The sequence below is a fragment of the Jaculus jaculus genome, chromosome X (genome assembly GCF_020740685.1).
Source record: "Jaculus jaculus isolate mJacJac1 chromosome X, mJacJac1.mat.Y.cur, whole genome shotgun sequence".
Classification (NCBI taxonomy): Eukaryota; Metazoa; Chordata; class Mammalia; order Rodentia; family Dipodidae; genus Jaculus; species Jaculus jaculus.
Genome location: NC_059125.1, coordinates 59460218 through 59484893, shown reverse-complemented (window position 1 = coordinate 59484893; position 24676 = coordinate 59460218). Strand labels below are relative to the sequence as shown.

Below are 24676 nucleotides of genomic sequence, written 5' to 3'. Positions count from 1 at the left end.
AACAAATCAGTCTGTATATGAATTGCATATCACAGCATAGAGTAGTAGGCAGACTTCTACCACTAGCTGAGAGTCAGCCCAGGGGTGGGCAAAAGGACAGCAATAATGTTTGTTGAATGGCTTCTGTGTGACTGGCACTGGACCTCATTTTCATTCTTGAAGCAATCAGGCATGAAGCCATTTTACAATTCTACTTCAAAGAATAAGAAAAGTGAAGTTCAGAGAAGTTAAAGTATTTGCCCAGGATCACACCATGACAGACTGTAACTGAATTCTAAGCCATTTCTAAGTCCACTATATTTCCCATTATACTAGAAAGCCTTTACATAAGTATTCTAGTAGAATTCTCTAATACACTCAATGTGATTCTTATGGATAAGGAGTGCACCTGAGTCAGAAAATATTATGGACTCATAAATCTTATTGTGGATTATTTGATTATTGTGGCCTACAGTGATTATTTGGAAACTTTCCATTCACGAGCATGTGCAAATCAATAAAATCTGTTCAAGAGATATCTTCTATCACCATCAGCTTGGATTTTAAAGAAAGCACCCAAAATTTATGCCATATTATTTCTAAAGCTCCTTACTAGTGGCAGGGCTAGGATATGATCATGAAGCAGAAAAGTACTTCAGACAGATCTCAAAGCATTAACTCTCCTGGCTTCATTAACTATTGCACTCCAACCCAAATGCTCAGTAACCTCAGGCTTCTCATTTTAGGGATGTGCATTATACGGACAATGCACACTCCAGACCAGTAATTTGAGCTACAATACTGCTCACCATTGACTGGCAAACAATTGATTCTAGAACTGCATTTATTGATGATACCTGTAAAAGAAACCAAGTGACATGTTATGTTACACCCTGATCCCTTCCATTATTCTACAAACAAAAGTTCACTGTATACTGCTTCTTGTTGTTGCTCATAGAGCTAATATTAAATGACAATGAATTCCAAGGCTAGTGACCTATGTAGTATGTTATTAACTCATACTTTTAACATGGGAAAAAATTATCTGCACCTGCAGTGGCTACTCTGAGGAGAGTTGGCTGACTATTGCTCAGTCTAACCCCCAGAAGGATACAGCTAAAGAAAAATGACTTCATTACCCCCAAAGCATTAGGTATGCCATCTTTACAAATAGAAGAGTGTGGAACTTTTGGAAGGTAATATGAAAAGAATAGGAATATGCCTTTTTGTTTCTTACATTTCCCTAAGATTCTATTCTGAATGGTACATAACCAAGAAAAGGTTATCAATGACTCCTAGATTATGCAACGAAGTAGCATGGTTGGGCCATAGTAAAATGTTGCAGTTAATTTTCTTATAATGCAAGTATTTACTCTGTATACAGTTCTATAAATCATATTACTTAGAAATACTCCCTATACAAGTTTTAATAAATGATGAGGGAAGCACAATCTCTCTGAATTTAAGTCATGTACTCTGTTAAGAGTCAACATATTTAGGAGTTCCGTGTGTGTGTGTGTGTGTGTGTGTGTGTGTGTGTGTGTGTGTTTAAAGCAATCATCTCTGCTTGGAAGGAAAGCACCAAAACTTTATGGCTGCTCATCTGTACTTGCCCTTACTTGTCTTCCCCTAGAAAGCATATGGATAGCCAAATAAATTAAAGGAATGTTTCCAACACTTATTCAGCACAAGCCATGGCTGACTTCTAAGAAGGATGTGCACATTTAGATGAACATCAGACATGGCATCGTCCCTCACTGCCTACTTTATATTACAGTATTTTCTAGTAGCAGAGCCGTGGTCTCGGACCTAGGAAAACGTATGTTCAATTCTTTACTTTCTATCTATATTATCTTAAACCAGTACTTTCTCCTATCTGTCTTAGTTCTTTAATTTGGAAATTGTGAATGGCTCTTTTATAGATTTTTTTTGAGTATTAAATAAGATAATGGAAAAGAAGGATCTTGCAAGTAACAGAAATATACCCGTAAAGGAGAAGGCGTTAGTGTTTTTCAATGGGCACACCAACAATATCAACCAATATACTGAAACTGACCACAGTGAATTGCCAATTTTTAACAAGGCAAAAATTGAGAAGTTCCATTTTTTTGAGGTAAGGTCTTGCTGCAGCCCAGGCTGACCTCGAATTCACTATTTTAACACTATCTAAAAAAGAAGAAATAAATCTCAGGCCAATTCTATAACAACTGGGTCTATAGTAGGCTTTAACTGTGTTTGGAACCATTCTGGCACCGAACTTAGTGTATAAAACTATGTGCCTCCATAATGCCTCAATTACAATCGTTCTCTATACATAAGTATCAACCACCTACCCTCTTCTTCCAAAATTAGGAGTTTTCACAGGGAATAGTAGAAGTCTGAAAGTTCTAAGGTCATTCAATAAATTATTCATCCTAACCTTACAAGTGATTACTATAGGCTAGTGGAATGAGATCTAGAGATGGGGAGGCCACTTACTTCCCACGTTGAAGTATAACATCAGACTAGTGAATATATTCATCACAAGAGGAGGAATAGTAAAGAAAATGGTAGAGATAAGGTACTTAACATCTTCACTAGGATTTTCCAGGCGGAAAAAAAAAAAAGAAAAAAAATGGCTTAAGGAGAAAAACATGCACATCTATAGAGAAAGGAAAGGAAATGTTTACAAGTTCTGCATGATTGCGCGCTCGCGCGCGCGCGTGCGTGTGTGTGTGTGTGTGTGTGTGTGTGTGTAGTGTGTATGAAATAAATAGGAAATAGAATGCTCTTATATGGAAAAATAAGGAGCCATCTTCTCCAGCTATGATTTGAAGGATACATTGTGAATTATTTTCCCACTACTATCTACTCTCACATATCTGCCAATTATCAAAATTTAGGCCTATGTAAATTATTATTTTGGATTTTGAAAGTTCCCTTTCCACTTCAAGAGTATTTTATACTTATGTACCACATAACATTTTAGTCAATGATTATTAAATACACCCAAATGTTCCTGTAAGAATATATTGTCTAGTGATAAAAGTTACTTAACAATGTATTTCTAAGAATGTATTACCATCATTAAAAATGAATGATTTATTAAATTATAAGGACCCTGAAAAGCCACTTGGAGCCACAGTAGGAATAGTGAGGAGTCAGCTGAAAACAGGGAGCACTTTTAACAAGGGATCAAAGTACAGAAATGTCTAGAGATATGAAAAGGTGTATAGATACCAAAAATATACTTAAATATAGTCCTCTGTTTTTGTAGAAGGAAAGTGTTGATACAGAATTATAGATTCAATATAGTATAGATAGTGATTCATATGCTCTGGATACAACAATGTTCTTTGACATTACTGGAAGCCTATCACTGTCCACAAACTACCTTGATCCATCACATACTTCTCTACCCTCTGCAACCAACTCCCTCTTTTAAGAGCTACCTGAAGTTTCTTCATTATCCATGTCCCTGGGTCAATGAATGAGAAATAGTAAAGAGGAGTTTTTGACTGAGGAGTGCTCCTCAGTGAACAGTGAATTTAGACAATCTGTGTTCTTTTCCAACATCCCCAGTAAGTAGAAGGATATACTAGAGAAGTCATAAACACATGGAAAATATACATGGCATAAAAGAGAAGATTGTTCTCTCTTATACTTGATAGATACTGGCTAACTCATTTCTTCTTTATCTTGGGGCCAACTAGTCTGGTCACTTATATTTACAAACTGGCACTGCTCTGTGGGCTGTTTACTTAAAGTTAAGAAGAAACTGACATCAGAAAAACTTTCTCAAGGACTGCCTATTGGTCCCATATCTAGTTTCATATTGAATACCTATCTCCCAATTCAGTACATCAACACAAATAACTATTTTATCAAACAGTTTCAGTGCTGTTGACTCATGACAATTTAGAAAGGACAGAAATATGAAAACAATCTTATAGCCAGTACAACTTCCCTTCAACAACTGGATTTTTACAATCAAACTTGAGATCACTATCATATAAAGGAACACCACTTGGGGAGTGTGGGCTTTTTGCATAAATCAAAATGAAATGGAACACAATCTCTTCTGAAGGCATCTCTAATCAAAAGAGTAGCTAGTAAATACATCTCTTAAAGAAACAAATAATTTTCTTATTCCTCAAAACCTTCAGTATGAATAGAGGTTTCACAATGGCATGGATCTGGCACATTAGTCAGTCACCTTTCTATTTAAGATTTCTTTATAAGTAGAGAAGTGTATCAAAGGTTTTATAGAAAGATATTCAAAGTTAATGACAAGTGACTCTTTGCCTGTACCTATCCATGGGAAGCTTCTATTTGCAATGAACAAAGAGCTGCTTAGTTGGGGATATTTCTTGGTCAGTAAAGTACTTATGAAGCAAGGATGAGGATCTGAATTTGTATAACCAGCACACACATAAAATGCTGGGCATGGTAGCTTATACCTATAACCCAGTTCCAGAGAAGTAGAGAAAGAGAGTCCACAGAGCCCACTGGTTAGCTAATATGGTAAGCTCCTTGTTCACTGAGATATCTTGTCTGCCCCCCAAAATTGGAGAACAGTTGAGGAAGACACCTGTGATTGACCTCTATCCACCATACTTGTGCACATATATGCACATGTACAATACAAATATATGCACTCATGCGAAAACATGTGTACACACACACACACACACACACACACACACAGAGCTTCTATTTCTCTCCTTGTGGATGAGGAGAATCTGAGTTTTACCTGTGGTCATATTTGTAAATTTTTCTTCCAAACCATGTTTTGTGTTAAGTATTCATTTATACTCATTGTTTTTGGTGTTGGGAATTGATCCCAGGGCCTAGTACATACTGAATATGTAGCCTACCACTGAGGAACACCACTAATTCTCTAATCATTTTTTCTTTTTGTTTTTTTTTTTGTTTATTATTTATTTATTTGAGAGTGACAGACAGAGAAAGAGGGAGAGAGAGAGAGAATGGGCATCATGCGTGCACCCCCTTGTGCATCTGGCTAATGTGGGTCCTTGGGAATCGAGCCTCAAAACGGGGTCCTTAGGCTTCACAGACAAGCACTTAATCACTAAGCCATCTCTCCAGCCCCTCTTTTTGGTTTTTTTGAGGTAGAGTCTCACGCTAGCCCAGGCTGACCTTGAATTCAGTATGTCTCAGGGTGGCCTTGAACTCATGGCAATCCTCCTACCTCTGCCTCCCGAGTGCTGGGATTAAAGGCATGTGCCATCATGCCTGGCTCTTTAATCATTTTTAATAGTAAAAATATTATGTTTTCTATGAGGCTAGGCTAAAATGCCACCATTGAGAAGTATTGAAGGTGGTCAGTAGGGTGGACAATTTAAGTCACAGATTTTTCAATTGTAAGTGTATAACAAAATCACTTAAGAAAAGCTCATTATGATTTTGATACAGGTTCTGTATATGTAGTTCAGTATGGTCTCAAAAGTAATGATCCTTCTTCCCTAGACTCTTGAGTGCCAGGATTACCACCAATCTGAGTTACTTGAGTATATTTCAAAAATATAGAATTCTTAGACTGAGAAGAGGGTTCACCAGTTAAAGTCACTTATGTGCAAATCCTACAGGCCAGGTTCAGTTCCTCTGGCCCACATCAAGCTTAGTGCATGAAGAGACACATGAATCTGGAGTTCACCTGTAGTAGCATGGGTCTCTGGTATACCCATTCTCTTTCTCTCTTAACTATTCTATCTATCTATCATCTATCTATCTATCTATCTATCTATCTATCTATCTATCTATCTATCTATCTACCTACCTACCTACCTACCTACCTACCTATTGTCTATCTATCATCTCTCCTTGCAAATAAATAAACACAAATATTTCTAGGAATATACATTCATGGCCTTTATACAAGTTCAAGTGTGTCATAATTTCCAGGAACAAGGACTGGTACAAAGCCAAGGGTGGTGGCATTCATTTTAATCCCAGCATTTAGGAGAGTAATATCAGAGGATTTGAAGTTTGAGACCTAAGATTCCAAGACAATTTTTGAAACAAATTCATGGCTGGAAACCAGCCCCTTCAGGTTAATGTGACAGACAAAAGCAGAAGAAAAGTCTCAAAGTATCTCTTTCCTTGGGAGGACCTAGGCATGATCAATAACTGAAACAGATGAAGTCAAAGGCCATTTTGTTTACTTAAAGTTTAATCTACAACATTATCTTTGCCCAAACTGACACACCTTATACCCTTTATTTCTATGGCAAAAATATCACTTTATCCTTCCTGACAACCAACAATCTCCTAAGTTGCTCTGGAGATTGAAATGCTTCTTAATCAATGTAATGCAGAAATACTTTAGAATGAATGAGAGCTATGTAATGCTCATAGGTCATCAGCCAAAAGGAGCAGAAACAAAGATGAGAAAATACAGCCTTTGGATTAGTAGTGTACTGAAACCTTACTCCAAAGATGCCATCACATTTGCATAGCAAAGTGAAATTTACACTAAAAAGAAGAAGGCATACTGTATGTTTAAGTGTGTGTGTGTGTGTGTGTGTGTGTGTGTGTGTGTGTGTACACACCAGAACTTTGCAAAACGGATGTAATCCTAAAATGTCATGAGGAAAGCAAATTTTAACTGAATCCATTCTGCCACTGATGTAAATCACAAATTTGAAAAACTGGAATGTGCTCTCATGAGTAGAGGCTTTCAGAATAATTAGATTGAGATTTAAGGTAGGAAGAGTGTTAAGACTAGAAGTTTAACCCTCAATGCATGCCAGGTAGTAGCATTCTGGCACTCATTCTAGTAGTTGTGCACTATACCTTCCATGTTTTCCCTTCTTGGAGTTTTGTAAACATATTTATGTTTAACAAATCAATTCTATTACTTTTGCTATTGGTCACTTTCCTCTCTGCCTTCCCGCCTACCCAAATCTAGGCTTAGGAAATTACAGGCTATGTATTATATATCCTCTGAGGTAAACATTCTGAATTATGAAGTGGAAATGTTTAACTAGCTTTAAGATGTCTTGTGAGGATTAATATGAAATCCCTATAGCAGTGGTTGACATATACAAGGTCCTCAATAATAATAGCTGGTATAATTGATATGGATCATCTTAAATGAATAATAACAGAAACAATCATATTCTTATGACTGGGAAATTTACCAGGGCTGAGAGCCATATGCTGGAAACAATACTTGAATATAATATAAACTCATGTTTTGGCATAATACAAAATTTTGCATTTGTAATCTTATGCATATTCAGTGACTTTTTATATATTGAAATTTCTTTAATGAGTAAAGCCTCTTAAAATAGTGTACTCTATAAGAGGTATCTAAATTTTTCTTGGGAGAAACTTGGTTTATTTTCTGTGATAAACCCTAAGAATTCTGTAAATCAAAAACTTATTTTTTGATTGATGATAATCTAACAACTATAAGAAAGATAGAGAAGACATAAGGAAGGACAGCAGAGTTAATCCATGATGTGGGGAGGGAGATGAAGGAGAATGATTCTGGTTGATTAATACTAATTATATTAGTTACTTTTCTTGTTGCTGTGACAAAATACCTAACAAATGCAAACTGAGGGAAGTGTTTCTTTGGCTTACAAGCACTTTCCATTATGCGGGGGATGGCAGCAGGAGCATGAGACAGCTAATCAAATTGAATTTGTAGTAATAAAGAAGTGAGAAATAAATACTAGTAATTATTTTTGACCTCTCCTTTTTGTTCAGAACTGGGATGCTTGGACCATGGAATTGTGACACATTTAAGTTATTTCTTCCCACATCAATTAACCTAATGTAGAAACACCCTCAGAGATATGTCCAGAGAGGTGTTTGTTTCAATGGTGATTGTAAATCCAGTCAAGTTGACAATGATAATTAGCCATCACCCTAACACTTCACTAATATATGCCAACTAACTCGATACACATCAGACCCACTATAGCTCATGTAAACAAAATAAGAGACATTAAGAATTATCATTTACAGTTTCTAATGAGAAAATTTGAGGCAAAGGGAACTGATTTTTTTAAATTAGTTGATTACATACTATTTAAACTGGTTATATGCTCTCTATCTATGGAAGAGAGTCATTTTCAATTTATTTAAAAAATACATGCTGATATTTACATCTGTTGATTATGAATGAGTAGATTGGGATAGTTTAGTCATTATTTAAAAGTTTTGTTGTTGATTCTTTTTGTGTAGCCAATGTTGAGAATCCCTGGTTTAGACTTATTCAACTTAACACTTAAAATATGAGCTCTTGCTTATGATTCATTTATTGAACAAATGTTTACTAAGTATTTTATATGTGTCAAACACTCTGATAGTGTTGGGAATATACACAGCAGTGAACAGTATATCACGGATTTTCTAGTCAGAAAATGAACAATAAACAAGATAACAGACAAATTTTATAGTATAATGAAAAACTGGAATAGGCATTTCAAAGTCAACAAATAGGATGTTATGATGGAATAATGAGAGAGACAACTTGAAGTAAAGTGGTCAAAAAAGACTGTCTGCAGAGGAAACTTGTAAGCTGACATCTAAAGAATCAGAAGAACAACAACATCAATAGTGATGTAATACACATTACCTCTAGATTAAATAAATTGTACATTGAACATTCAAGTTATAGATCAGAAACGACAGAACAACTTTCCATCCATTGGCCAAAATATGTTTTCATATTGTGGAATATAATTATTATAATATCAATACTCACAATTACTGTTTTCAAACTGTAGCTAAGTGGTTATGATAATAAAATCAACAATAAATGTTTTTTATCAAAGGAAGATATTATTTTCAGAGTCATTCAGTGTAGTAAAATCATGATTGTTAGGTAATATCTCTACCCTGTAAACATGATTAAAGGAAAATGGAAGAAAGAAGTTTTTGTCAGTGTTTGGGAAGAAACAACAAATTTTCCCTGAAGATGGCCTTTCCATGGACACCCTTAAAGACAAGGCAGACAGACATCTGCTTAAAATAAGTTAAGAAATTCTATGAAGTTGGAGAAGCAGACTCTGATAAATGTATATGAAAATCACTTAGTGGTAGCTGAAGTACTCTCAGTAAAAGTGAAAAAGGTCATTTCATTAATGTACATACAGTCATGAGTACATTCTCAGAAAGAGGAATAAATTTCTACCCTATTGCACCTCTTACAGAATCATTTCCAATTTTTTCAAGCTACTGGGTTCTACCATTTTGTTTTGCAAGGGACTGAACTAAGAGGTGAAAAATATAAATGTTTTTAGTGATGATTTCTAAAGGAAAACAGACCTACTTAGTGTTCTTAAGCAAACCAAATAGAAAAGGAGCTTGATAAAGGGAAGAAAGACTGAAATATTCAGAGAGCACAAGAGAGGAAACAGATAAAATAGACTTTAATAACTTGCATAGAAATGTGAAGCTCATAAATTTTCCTCCATGTACCTAGCATGTCAGGGTATTGCAGATATATGAGCATTGTGTTGGAAATCTATAACAATATTGTTAGTCCTTATTGAAATAGCATTCCAAGGACCAATTGTGTGGCATTAATGAAAATAATGCAAAACAATATTCCCACATTTTCCATGCATAGTTACAGTTCTTAACTCATCCAAAGTGCCTATTTTGATCTCACAACACTTTTCTTAAGTAGTGCTTGGAGATGGTTTCAATAAAACGTCATCCAGCCCTAAAAGCGACTTGGGTATTTCTGCCCAGTCTCCTGTAATTCTTTCCACTTTTCAGGGTTCTTCAGAAGGAAAAGCTGCTTATCACATCCACTAGGAGTATTTAACTACTTAATGATAAAACCATATACACATTATCAGACACAGGGACATAAAAAATGTGCCAAAAAACAAAAACATAACAAAGAAAACATTGAAGTGTTGTCTGTGATGGGGTATGCTTGTAATCTCAGCTGCTCAGGATGCTGAAGCAAGCAGATCATTGGTTCAAACCTAACCTGGAAATTTTGAAAGACTGTATCTCAAGTAAAACTTAAGAAAAATAAAGTAAAATAATTTAAAAATATTTCAAGATAAAAACCTATAAACATATAGTCCCATGATGACTGACATAATACAAAAAGGAAAGAGTTACACTGTAAAATAAGATAGTTGTTCTCATTCAGACCTTATCACTGAAGTAGTGTGAATTCAGACAAGTCACTAAAAGTTTCTGGGTATAAGTAGTTTTATGTGAAAAATAAAATTAATGAGCTGGGGATGGTGGTGTACACCTTTAATCCAAGCTGCTGGGAGGCAGAGGTAAGAGGATCAATGTGAGTTAGAGGCCACCCTGAGACTACATAGTAAATTCCAGTTTAGCCTGGACTACAGTGAAACCCTACCTTGGAAAAACCACAAGGAAAGGTAGGACTCCTTACAACATGCTCCTCCAGACACGGAATGGCCTGGATATCCATGACCTCATAGTGCCTGACATTACCTAAACAAGACCATCATAATAGGAGGAAAAGATCATGACATCAAAATAAAAGACTGAGATTGAGAGGGGGAGGGGATATGAAGGAGAGTGGAGTTTCAAAGGGGAAAGTGGGGGGAGGAAGGGCATTACCATGGGATATCGTTTACAATCATTGAAGTTGTTAATAAAAAATAATAAATAACAAATAGAAATGGGAAAAAAAGAAAAATCCCAAAATAAAAAATGTTATATATACATATATACATTTTATCAGAAATTTATGAGTACATAGTGAAGTGAAAGGTACTAAGAGTCCTAGAGGGTCTGAGCTATTTGTGAGGGTCTGAGCTATTTGTGCACATCTTTAATCCAAGCACCTAGGAGGCACAGGTAGAGGCAGGAGGATCACTGTGAGTTCAAGGCCACCCTGAGACTACAAAGTGACTATATATGCCCAGGTCAACCTGGGCTATTGAGACCCTACCTTGAAAAAAAAAAAAGACCCAAAGGCACAAACTAGTATATAAATATCATAGATTAGTATAAGTCTGCATCAAGAAGAAAATAACCACTCAGTCCCAGTCTACTTTGACTGTGGACACTGGAATACCACCCCAAATGTAACTGTGCCCCTAATGTTTTCCAAAGTTACTCATTTTTATCCTCAAACAGAACAGAGTGGCCATCTTTATTGAGTATGTATTATGTGCAAGGCACTTCATGTTTGTTATTTCATTTTGTCCTCACAACAATTTGAGTACGTGTTTTTTTTATATATACTTCATCAAGACAGAAATGGTATTTCACAGAAGCAAAATCATCAGCACAAGACATCTAAAAATAGCAAAAGCAGTATTTGAAATTCAGGTCTGTGAAGTTTCATAACCTATTCTCCCATGGCTTCATGAATTCACACTTTAGATTAATTTTAAATAACTTATATCAGCTGCTTAAATCAAACCTAAAAGAGGTATGTAGGGTTACTATTAATGCCCATTGTTTCATCCAAAATATGTAGAGTCCAAACATAAAGGAAATACACGTTGGGTAAATCCTTTCAGTGCCTGAAATATATCAGAATTTAAAATGACAGACTAACTCATCCAACTGACCCATCACACAGACCAAAATGAATGTGCCAATTTGAATGAAGTATATTCCTTTTGCTATCATAATTATGCATCACTTCCTTAACTTGCCCCTATTTCATTTGCATGAGACAAAAGTAGAGTGCCTCCAAATCAAGTAAGCTAAAGTACAATATCAAAACAAAAATATAGGCCTTTAAATGTGAATTCCCTTTGTCCCAGAAAATAATGGGAGTAAAGGACTCAAATGGGAAATTTTGGATACATTTTGATAAATTTCTGTGCCCAGGCTGCATACTCAGCAGGGAAGCCAAGGTCACTGAGATTCTGCTGGAATTCATATCCAGCATAGCAGCAAATGCAGCTAAAATGTAACACCAGAAGAATAACACAAATGTTTACTAAAAAAAATAACCTATAAGGTTAAGGCATCCTCCAATAAAAAGACAAATACATCCAAAGTAATCCAAATCTTGAATTCAATAATAAAAGAAAATACAACTGGAAATAATAAAAAGAACCAAGATATACAAATAGTAAATAAGTACATGAAAACATCTTCAAAATCATTAGTCATCAGGAAAATTCAAGTAGAAAGCATGAGGTTCCATTTCAAATCAAGTAGAATAAATATTATCTAAAGAAAAACAACTGCAAAAACAATATGTGTTGGTGGGAATATAAGTGGTTCATCTATTTTGGAAAAATTTTACAGCTTTTTAAAAGATTTCATTATAAGTTACCATTGACAAAGCATTCCTCTTAGAAGTATATTCTCAGGAGAAATAGAAACAAATATTGACATAAAAACTTGTATGTGAGCTGAGAATGGCAGCGCACACCTTTAATCCCAGCACTTGTGAGGCAGAGGTAGGAGGATCTCTGTGAGTTTGAGGCCACCCTGAGACTACATAGTGAATTCCAGGTCAGCCTGGGCTAGAGTGAGACCCTACCTTGAAAAAGCAAACCAAAAAAAATACTTATATGTGAATGCTCATAACAGCGTTATTCACATTTGTAAATGGGCAAAACAAACCAAATGTCTATCAGCTAATGAGCTAATAAGCAACATCATACAATCACAAAATATAAAATTATTTAACAATAAAATAAATGAAGTGAATACATATGATCTATATCTCACATATATGTAATGTGAAGAAACTTCCTTATGCTAAATGAAACAATCAAGATAACAAATTACCACATGTTACATTATGTTATTTGTATGAAATATCCAGTATAGGTAAACATATAGAGACAACAAATAGATTCATGATTGCTAATCAGAAGGAAACTGGGGAGAAAGGGAACATGGAGGATCTACTAGTGGGCAACAGGTTTCTATTTTGGAGTTACAAAAATGATATAAAATTGATTTTAGAATATATAAATGTATGAATATATAAAAGAAACACTAAATTGTTTAAGTTTTATGCTACATAAATTTTATATCAACAAAACTACAAAGGATCATCAAGGTGCCTTTTAATGTCAATATGACAAGTTATCACCAATGTTTTCCCAGGTAGAGAATAAAATAGAAAAGAAAGCACATGCTATTCAGCCTGGATATGTATAAAGGAGAGAAGCACAGAAAGGACACTGTGCCATCTCTGCCAACATTAACACTCCTTTGCCATATTTGTGTGAGTAGTACCCTCTTTATGTCTCTCCACATACTTGAAGCAAATGTAAAACTCTGAAAAATAACGTCTCATCTGCTATTGGCCATTTTGCTGAAGGTATGATCTGTAAGGCAGAGGTAAAGATAGAGCAAATGGAAAAGGAGGTTACTTGCTGATCTGTCTTTTTTTCCTTTCTGTGGTTAGATTTTAAAATGAAAAAAAATCATTACATAACAGAAAAAGCAAAGCTTAAACAGGAGTAGTTAAGGAGACACCAAACCATGGTTTTATTCATGGTCACTTTTCTGTGGTTTTGTTTATAATACATCAGTATTACATCTCCTCCATGAGCACAGTGAAAGGTAGGACTATTGTCCAAAAAATGGGCACTTATAAACAGCAAATTTCATTTGACAACTACATACTTCTGAGATGTAAGGTATGTTTTATTATTCCTTTCAGCCTGAGTTGGGAGGAAAGATGGATGATGACGGTTCTTCCATATTATGATATTCATATTCACAGCCCCTCTAGTTATCTTGGCATAGTGCTTCAAGTATGGGTCTTTTAAAGTCTTTAACATACTCCTTTAGGTACCCAGGCATAAGCAACTCATTTATTCATTTACAAATATTAACTTTTAGCTAAGAAGGGTTGGCTTACACATGCAATACAGCACTCAAGAGGTTGAAGCTGGAGGATTGTTATGATTTCAAGGCCAACCTGGGTTGCACAGTGAGACTATATTACAACAAAACAGAGAAACAACAGCAACAATCAATCAATCATTATTGTGTTATAACAATTCCCTATTATTTATGTGGCCCCAACATCATAAAAGCATCTATTAATTTTAATGTGCTCCCATTTTGATAACCCAGGGAGTTTTCTGTGTGCATCCTTCATATTAAACAATTCTGTACCGACCCAATAATGCAGAGTCTGAGCTAAGCCACCTTCAACTATTTTTATACTTTTTTAATGTTTTGCAATAGAAAAGCAGGTTCTTCCATGACGTAGCTACTGGTAAAATGTCTATATTCCAATAAATAATCCCAACACATTTTTATGCAAACAGCTCTAATTTAACATAGTAGATCACAAAAAAGCATGATAAGATGAGAGGGACCAATTGGGAAGAAAAATAGGATCAGTGGGTATGGAAGGGGGATAAAAGAGAGTAATGGGGGTGAATATGATTAAAATATACGGTATACATTTATGGTACATATGGCTTCCATAGCTGAAGTGAAGTGAGTTGCCACTTGGAAGAATCATACATCCTAATGCTTTGGCAATAATCTTAGAGATCTTAGTTCCTATCCTCCCTAAACTTCCACCATGTTTCACACATAGGTAGAAATGGAACCCAGAGAACCGGAAGACATTTTGTATAGATCCCCAATAGACATAAGATACAGGGCAATGTTTACACAGTTGTGAAGCATGAATTTATGTGTTACTATAATACTTTTTTTAAAGTTACTTAACTATTATTTACAAAACTTTTCAAATAAACTAAAATGTTAGGGGGAAAACTCATATGTTCTACAATTTAAAACCTAGTATGTATTCTGACAGTAACTACTTATGTTACCTTGAAAAGTTTCCTTTGTCAGTCTGGGCCTCAGTGGTCCCAGGGCTCAATGAGAGAGTGGTAATTCTATCATGAAACTCTAGGTCAAAGAGGACTAGAAAAGGAGGCTCAGCATAGTGAATTCTAGGTTAGCCTGGGATAGGGTGAAATCCTACCTCGAAAAAACCTTAAGAAAAAAATCAAAGGAGGCTCAGCCCATATGCTCACTGAGACAGGTTACAGCCTTTTAACTTTTTAAGACAGGGTCTTTCTATGTAGCCCAGGGTGGCCTTGAACTTGCGATTCTCTTGCCTTAGCATGGTCCTGGAATTACAGACATATGTTATCATGCCAGACAAATTGCAGCATTAATCACACAGGCAACTGTATCCATATCACAAACAAAGGCTTGGAATCATATGAACCCGAGAAAATGTCACTAGTATGAAAGATTGAAAGGAATGGTCCAGGCATCGTCTCATCTAGCACAGGCTGAATTTAAACTCTAGCTGATCCTTCTACCTCAGTTTCCTAAGTGCTGAGACTAAAAGCATTGGCCTAAAGGCCTGGCTTAAAAGAGACTTTTAAATGTAAGTCAGTGGAGTCCTTTTAATAATATCTTAACAAATCAATCTTTTGTGCCAAATCTGATGTTTTCCTCATGGATATACATTCAGAAAAATTAGGACTGTTGGCTTAGAGGTTAGAAGAACAAGATAAATAAATATCAGTCCAGGAGAGAACTGGTTCCTCCATTTTACTTTACCTTTGTAAATTAAAGCCAAATTAGCTAAGGTTAACTGTTTCACAAGTACTTTGTGTAGTACTTTACTTGAAATATTTTAGTTGTATCTATTTGCTTTCGCTTAACTTGAGCATTGTTAACAGCCCTCTGAAAGTGTAACATATCATCTGAATGATCTTACAGTTTCTGCTTTGCAGAATGGTTAATCTTGGACTTCAGAGCCTAAGGTCAGTCAGCAGCCTTCCACACAATCATAAAATCAGAAAGTGTAAGGAGACAACGATGTGCTAGGTTTGGATCCCCACTCTATCACATTCTATTGGCAGGACTCTAGTAAAGTTAATTCATGTTTGTAGGTCTTGATTTCTTCATCTAAAAAATGAAGTGAAAGATTGCTACCCACTTCACTGGGCTTTGTGAGTAAAAATGTGTCAGAACACATTACATGTGTATATAAGTGGTGTTTTTTAAGTAACTATTTTTTTTTTAATAAAGAACAGGGGTAGTGCTAGAAAGCACTTTAAGCACAATGAGACAATTTTTACAATGTTGGTTTGGGTATTTAGATAGTTTTGACTAGTGTTTCCAACTAGGCAAACACATGGCAGAGTTTCCTACCAGGAAAGTGATTATTTGATAGACTGGTTGGATTACTTTCCTTCCTCAAGGCTTACCTTGCAGTCTAATGATATGTTTACAATCCAACATTCAGATTTCATCATACCAGTAAAGCAACAAAAAAATCAAACCAAATCAATTTTTTATAGAAAGAAACACTGAACTTCAAGAAGCTTTCTTTTCTTTTATATCATGCACATTTACATTTAATATTCTATCAGTCATAAAGTCAACACTTAGGACCTCTACTGAAAGAATATTAACAATATCTGATAATTCTGATTTCTTTTTACATTTAATTTAAAATATAATAAGGAAGCTACTATACAACTGAGATCATAATAGTTTTGCCACAAGCATTTGTTGACTAGCAAAACCAAATAATTTACACCACAAATATAAAGTACTATTAATTTTCACCATGGAAGTATCATATCAGAAAAGTAATGACTCTTCCCTCAACCAATACTCATCCTCACTTCCCAGAAATGTTTTCCTAAATAAAACAGAGAAGTTAAGATTTATTACAAAAGCTAATCTTAGAATATTATTTTAACTGAATATGTGTTGTGCTGGACAAAATTCACACTGGTTTCCTTATGTTTTTCAATTTTCATAAAGAAAAGAGAATTTTGTCACACACAGTGATTTGGTAGCTATTGAGGCAGGTTTTATAATTACTCATACACCCAAAAGAAAACTGAGGTTTGAAATTATCAATGTTGGTGAGAATGTGGAGCCAACACCCACTTCTAACTTGAACCCAGAACTACAGACTCCTCCGTGTTTAAATCAGCATAACCAGGTAAAAACTCAACTATTTGAATTTTAAGATAATACCAACTCCATACCTCTCTTGATTTTGTTATTTGCACTATTTAGCATCAGTAATTCAAACTAAGCTAAGAGAGACAACTTTTATAAAAATGATGTACTGAGTAACGCATGCCAATTGTATGTAATTAATATGTCTAGAGCACTTGTGAATTTTAAAAACAATTGAGTATTTTTAAGCATTCTTTTATGATCTTGCAGGATAATTCAACTAAAACAATCACAGGGCATCTGTCCTTTACTGAACATAAAGCAATTGGATTCTAGATAGATATTCTCTTAGCTGAGTATCAATTTTATGTCTTAAACCTATGTATGCATACTTAGATATTTGTATGAGCCTAAATTTTTTTAGTATCCACTTCCTTTTCAGGTACTGCCAGAGTTGAGAATGAATTATAAACATAAGAATTCTACATACACACTGGACAAGTGAACACAGGGTATCATGAGAAAAATTATGATTGTCCCTAGTAAACAGCACAGATATCTTGTGAAGACCATATCAGAGGATCAACCTGTATGATGGCTGCAGTGATAGTTTACAAGCTCTCTTTAATACCTTGCAAAGAAACAAATATAGTGAATGAGTAATCTACATTTGGAATTACCTCTTAACATGACAGAAAGCAGAAAATAGTATATCAAGCAATGAAAGATAAACCAAGAACATAAATTTTAATTATAGGAGGTAATTTAATTTTAATTACAGAAAGAAAGAAAAAAAGAGCTAGCTTCTCCCTCATCCCTGCCTTGCTCTTACCATCTTTATTGGGTGAACACAGTAGCCCAGGGACAGGTACAACAGGATTATTTAAAGCTTTTCCCTCTGACTTTCATCTCCTCATTTGTTGTCCATTCCATCTTGAGACTCTAACTAGTTGCAAACATGTCCATCTCTACCATTTTTATTTATATCTGTACTTCAAGTGTCATCAGTCAATCTGAAAGTTCCATATCCCTTAAGATGCCATCTGTGACAACTCTTCAACATAAAGAGGCAAAGAAAGGCAGAAAACAAACCTCTTGTAATCCATCAGTGAACAACGCAATAAGACTTCATAGTACAAAGAACTTTTTTCTCCACTATCAATATTCTATTTCTATAAGGTCACATAATTTCAAGCCAGAAAATTTCTAATTCAATGAAATAGTGAAATTAACATGAAAAGATTTATAAGGTTCACAACCACTACTTTCCTGACAATTTCTTTTGTTACAATTAATTTAATTGACTCTTTTGATAGCATGCATGTATAATTATGCTTACCTAAATATCAATAAAAACCTAAGTAGCCAGTAAGACAGAACATGAAAAAAAGGTAAAAATAGAGATGTGAACTATCTTAAACAAGAATCTATTACATCCTTAGAAGGAGGTCAGTCATTTCATATGCCTATGAGCAACAATCCAGACTCAGGCAAAAGGTGACACATAGACACAACTACATAAAAATATCTAGTCACAGAGAAATAGAGAGATGTACAGATAAGTACATATGTACTGAGATTTATACACAGAACAGAGACATCCAACACACCACAGTAGTGTGAAGTCAGTGTAATGTGCACTAATTCACATAAGCTAAAAAGGTGGAAGGTATGTTAATAACACCAATTGTTTTGTACAAAGCATAAATAATTTAAAAAAGTTGCAAAGGCTCTATGATGGCTATTGTTAGTTGTCAACTTGACAGGCCTTAGAGTCTCCATGAAAACAAATCCCTTGGCATGTTTGTGAAGGATTTTCTAGATTAGGTTACATGAGGTGGGAGGACATGCCCTAACTGTGGGTAACACCATTCCATATCCTTGGATCTCCAGCTGAATAAAAAAGAGAAATGAGGCTGAGTAGCACAACTCATCACTCTGTTTCTTGACTGACATGCAATATTACCAGCTATGCTTCACACTCCTTCTGCCATGCCTTCCATGCCATGATGAACTGTGATCCAAAATAACCCTTTCATCTCTTAAGTTTCTTCTTGTTAGGTATTTTTACACAGCATTGAGAAAAAGTCACTATACAGGATCAGAACATCAAGACAGAGATGCATGCCAACAGAAATATGAACAAAGATAAAAAATCCGAAGTATCAAAACACTGACATGCAGGGAAACATGAAAACAGGACAGTAGAGAAAAATAGATGCCCAGATACATAAAGAAGGGCTAGTCCTTTTCCAGATAGTCATCCCAAAACAGGCTTACGTAGACACAAAAATTCCATGCCAAACAGAAAAAACCCACATTTGAACAGATCCTGTGACATACTGCCCTGGAAGAGACAGACATATATCAAAATTTAAAGACAGGGGCTGGAGGGGTGGCTTAGTAGGTAAGGCATTTGCCTGCAAAGCCAAAGAACACTGGTTCAATTCCCCAGGACCCATGTAAGCCAGATATAAAAGGTGGCACATGCATCTCGAGTTTGTTTGAAGTGGGTGGAAGATCTGGCACATCCATTCTCTCTTTTTCTCTCTTTTTGTCTGCCTCTTTCTCTCCAATAAATAAATAAATAAAATATTTTTAAAACGTAAAGATAAATATTATAAGAAAGCAATTATAGAGTGTCAGAAGTGGCAAGAAACAGGGTCATGCTCACTTAAAAGGACACCTGATTATACAAAGACATAAGTACAAAAAATTTCTACATGGTCTCACTAGCAAGACAGTGTTTCTAGAACTTTGTGTCACAACTTCTCAGAAATGGATTCATACTAACAGCATTACAGTTCTGGTACACAATCACATTTAAGCATCAAACATAACACATATATGAAAACCTACAGTTGTTCATACACAGTGTATGTTACTTAAGGTCTACTGGGTTCCTGTAAGCAGGCCAATATATATTTAAATCACAATAGAGCCTTTTCATAGCAGATAATGTCTATGTGTATTTCATGTTAATAGTAACTGGTCAGCTCCCCTTAAAGCCCAAATCACCCTGTAGTCTGATTCAAATTACTGTACACCAAAACAGTTTACCAAGAAAAATGGCCTAGATGCCTAATAGATGACACCATGGCTGTATCCTACAGATCACAGTCTAAACATAGTATTCAATACCTTAGAAACTGAACTTCTCACATGTGAGTCCCAAATACCATGGAAGAAAGTGACAAGGAGAGTCAAGAACACTTAACACTCATTTCATGGCACCTTTGTTGTCCTGGGAAAAGCCATGGGCTAGCAGCTTGGGTCATACTTTGGAATAGGAAGGAAAATTAAACACATAACCTCTAAAGAACCACTCTGCTTTCAGCACCTATAGGAAAAAGAGATATTTGGCAATTAGCGTTGATAAAACTTTCTACTGAGCATAGTGGATTGTGAATAAAGGGAAAAGGCAAATATAAAAATCATACACTACATGTAAAGAATGCATCCCTTTGACTTACAAGCCCCTAGAAAGCAACAAAGGGGAAGAAGAGAACACAAATTCATACTTTTTACAAAGGTGACTTCTGCTTCCCATGTTTTGTTTTCCCGTAAATGAGTCAAAAATCAATGAATTCAAAGATCATTTGTGTTAGGAAGTGTCTGGAATCAGGAATCCAAGATTTCTAATCTAAATATTCGTTGATGTCCTTTGTGAACTTGGTCTAATGCCCTTTTCTGTCTGCCTAGGTTTCAGTTGTCCAATCCATATAAAAGGGACTGACCTTTAGGGTACCCTGAGTTCTTATGATTTCTGATAATTTGGTCTCAGCTTGTCTCCTTTACAACCTATCATTTTAAACTTGTGTAGAGGAGAGGTAGAATTAATCTTCAGAAATGAAAGAAGAGTAATGATTTTCTCCAAGTCAACAAATACTTGTTTTACACAAAAAAGGGAGGTGCGCAGATACAGTGTGCCCACTTTAAATGAGCTTTAAATGTTATTATGTTATTTGAACAAATAATAAGTGCCTTTGGTGGTGGAAGGGGGACTTGAAGGGGTTGTTCTGTTTGCCATCTGTCCACCTCTGAATGTATAAGCTTCCTCATTCCATAGTTACTGTCACTGTAAAGTGGCTGCTACAGAGGGTTCTATTGAGTCATTAAATTGTACATGTTCATGATCTTAGGAAAAACTAGATAAATGTTCCTAACAAATATATACTATTCATGTATGATATGTTTTTAAAGCTACACTTTAAAACTACAACTCCTATGATAGAGTGCCAAATATTAACAACTAAACTCTAGGAAATACCGTAAATCTACAAGTCCTTGAGTTGACAATATCCTTTTATATTTAAACTTTAATGTATAATATTAGAAGTTATGTTCCAATATACAGATGAGGAATACAGATAGAAACCCCAAATGTGTGGACACATCCAAGGTGTTATAAGTGTAAGTGCAGGCCCAATGATCTTTGAAGGACCCCAGTTGCATCTACTCCTGGTCCTCTTGGAAGCCATTCAAACACACTTACTACTTCAGTCCACCCAAAATGAAAGAAAGTCCTGGTGTTGTCATCCACCTCCATCTTTGCATAGAGAATTGGGAAGCAGAAATAGGTGTGGCACTGTGCTAAAGGACTCTTGCAAAGGAGGAGACGCAAACATTTCTCCATCATCTCCATTACTCTCAGACCTCAGGGAATACTGTGGGTAAGTTTATGGAGCTAAGGAAATAAAAAAGGCATGACAAGTTGCTCAGGAAATTCACATCCCGAACTCATTTTTCCTGAATTAGCTGTGACTTTGATTTTCCATTTTACAGTTAACCAAGGCACTTAAGTGCTTGGATTAAGATTCTGGGCCACAGTACCCAGGAAGGCTGTAAAACCATTTCAGATGGTTATTAAGAACATGCTAGAAAAGAGCTATGTTGAAGGGAGAGGCAAGAGGCTTTGGCTAATGGAAGGTAGATTTAATGATCTCTATGAAAAATAAAGTTAAAGTGGTTTGGAATAGTGAAAACAACATTGAGACTACAGGGAAAAAAAAAAAAAAAAACACCTGAGAAGTCAAAATGCAAATCCCAAATCCACCAAGGTCTTCACTATGTGACTTTGAATAAGTCATTGATCTCTATGATGTTTTGTTCCTTTTTCAAAAAGTGGAACTAATAAGAACCACTTTGACTCAGAGTACAGAGTAAACAAGAAAATAGAACATATCTAACCGCACCTACCAATGAAGAGATAAATGCTCAAGAAACTGTAATTTGCCCAGAAACCCTTTATACATCGAGAAGAGAAGCCTGGGTATCAGATTTTCAACACAAATATAATGATGGTGTTTCAAGTCTACTAACCACTTACTTGGGAAAAAAAAAAAAGTTTAAGATTAGCTCTTAAACACAGTATGTACATTGTTTAAACTCATAAGAACAATCTAAGTAACCCATAGTTCCATAGTTCATATTCTGTAATTTCCCAGCTCCTATTAAGTATCATATATCAAACCCCATCTCTCACACACATACACATCCATACACACATAAACGCACACAAACACTTCATTTTTCTCCTTGCCTCCTTTGTTTGAAACTATCTTTGGATAGTGGACCCCAAAAGGCTGACTTTTGTAGGACTTTAAATATTGGTATTATGATGTTTTATCACAGGTAACATCAATTTATTCAAGCAGTCATGGCCAGAACCTAGAAGAAATCAGATAAACTAAAATGTGCCTGGACGTAAGAGGATGCCTAGCTTTCTGTTGTCTTTTCCAATTCCTATTCAATATTTAAATGGTTTTCAGAGGACTTCACTTAATGGGTGATTTTGAGAAAGCCAGCTGTATGACATGATAAAAGTGGAGTGGGAGGGGTTCTGGAAAGTGTCGCAAACTGAAGAGAATGAAACAGAAAGAGTATATGACCCAAAATGGAGTGGGTAAGCAAAGAGGATGATCGATGCCATGACTGGGAATGGAGAATGGAGATTTAGGTCTGTGGAACAGGGTTCAATGAGGTCAGGACCAAGGAGTCACTGAATTTCCCAACAATCAGGACTACAGGTTCCTAGGATGAAAACAATGAGCACATATGGTTTGAAACCCTACACTTAGAATGACTTCTACACAATATTGTGTGTGTGTCATTGTGTGTGTGTGTGCTTGCATGCATATGCACACACACATGCTGGTAACAATGCATAACACCAGAAGCTGAAAATGAAAGAAAAATGATCACACCAATCTTAAACTCTCACATTACTCCCAGCAGGGGCATTTACAATTAAATAGGAGACCCACTAGTATAATTGTTCTTTCCCCTCTGTCTCTTCCTCTCTCATTCACTTTTATAAAATGGGGATTCCAAATGTAACAGAATAGTAAATCTTCACTGATACTCTCTAGAGTTGAGGGGGCATAATAGAAGTGGATCCTGTCATGTCATTGGTCTCCATGGGAAAAAGCCAAGCAGATTTCACATCAAAACTTACTCACTAAAGGGTTGGGAGATAGTCCTTATCTCTTGCCATCTTTTAGACTGCTCTCAAATGACTCAGCAGATCTTTAAATATATCCAGGCAAGGAGATGACAGCTTGTCATTAACAATATCTGTTTCAATCTTTTTGGGGTGTTGAGAGGCCATCAGGAATGCCTTTTTTAAATTAGGTACCCTAGAAAATTCAGTGCTGCTGTGAAGCCTTGCTCTCTGGATGTTAAAAGTTTTACTTTGGTTCTACTTTCCGCTCTTTGCCAGCTGTGTGGATCTTGAGGATGAGAAGAGGGATGGTTCCAGGCCATGGAAAGCATCAAAGATATTCCCATCCTGTGATTCTATGGAAGTGGCTCAACATGTTAAATGGAGTAACTGGTTGAAATGCAGGGGTTCCCAAAGTCACCATGGGCTCAGACTTTGCACTGGGTCATCCTGTTCCCTTTGGAGGACCATGACCTCTGCCTAAGAAGGTTCTTACTCTCCCACAGACCAGCTCGTTTTTGTACTCTAAAGCAAGCGCCAACTAGTAAAATATTTCAGCTGAACTGGGGGAGGTAACTAAATAGCTTGAATTATTAAAGCAAATCAGGATCCCCGTTATCTGCAGTGACCTCAGACATAGATTCTTGCCAAAATACTTTAGAAGTAGGGAACTTTGCAGATGGAAAGGGCAGGCAACAATGCCCCAAGGAAAGCCCATGCCCTTTAGCTGTAGTTATAGTCCCAAGCTCTGCCTGTCTGGTATAATAATAACAACAGCAGCAGCAGCAGAAATAATAGTGATGGTGATGATGATGATCTGTAAGCCTTTGTAATAAGTCAGGCACTAGAATATATGTTTCCATTCATTATTTTACTTATTATCAATCACAAAACCATGGTAAGGAAAGGATTGGTATATTCATTTTAGAAAAAAAAGGAATTAAACTTTGATAGAGGAAATTGCCTAGAACTCATAGTTATTAAGAATCAGAATCAAGATTTAAATCAAAGGCTGTTAGATGTTAACGCCTATGTCAGTCAATACATTTATTTTACCCATGTCTCTGGTTTCTATCTCAAGGGCCCTACAGCTTATTTGTTACCTATTACAAATTTATAACTACATAAAGTATGCTTTAAAACTTCCAGATGAACATTTGGAGTCTGGGCACCATGAAAACGTTCTGAGACATGTTTCTCTTATTATACCTGCCCTAATTTTTTTTTCCTTTTAACTTTTTAATTCTTGGATAATCATTCAAATTTAGTGAAGCTGTAGTTATGTTCACTACTCTCTGCCTCCCTTATTTTTTACCCAGCATCTCAACTTTCCCATGCCTTAGGAAAGGTACTGTCCTGTGAATAATGGGATTAATCTTTATTATCAACTTGATTGGATCTAGAATCACATCA

General features: G+C 35.7%; 1 protein-coding gene across 1 annotated transcript in view; it reads right to left on the bottom strand.

The window, feature by feature from the left end:
• The window catches only part of Ar (androgen receptor), a 169602-nt gene that overhangs the window by 128712 nt on the left and 16214 nt on the right, over positions 1 to 24676 (bottom strand). The window lies entirely within an intron of this gene.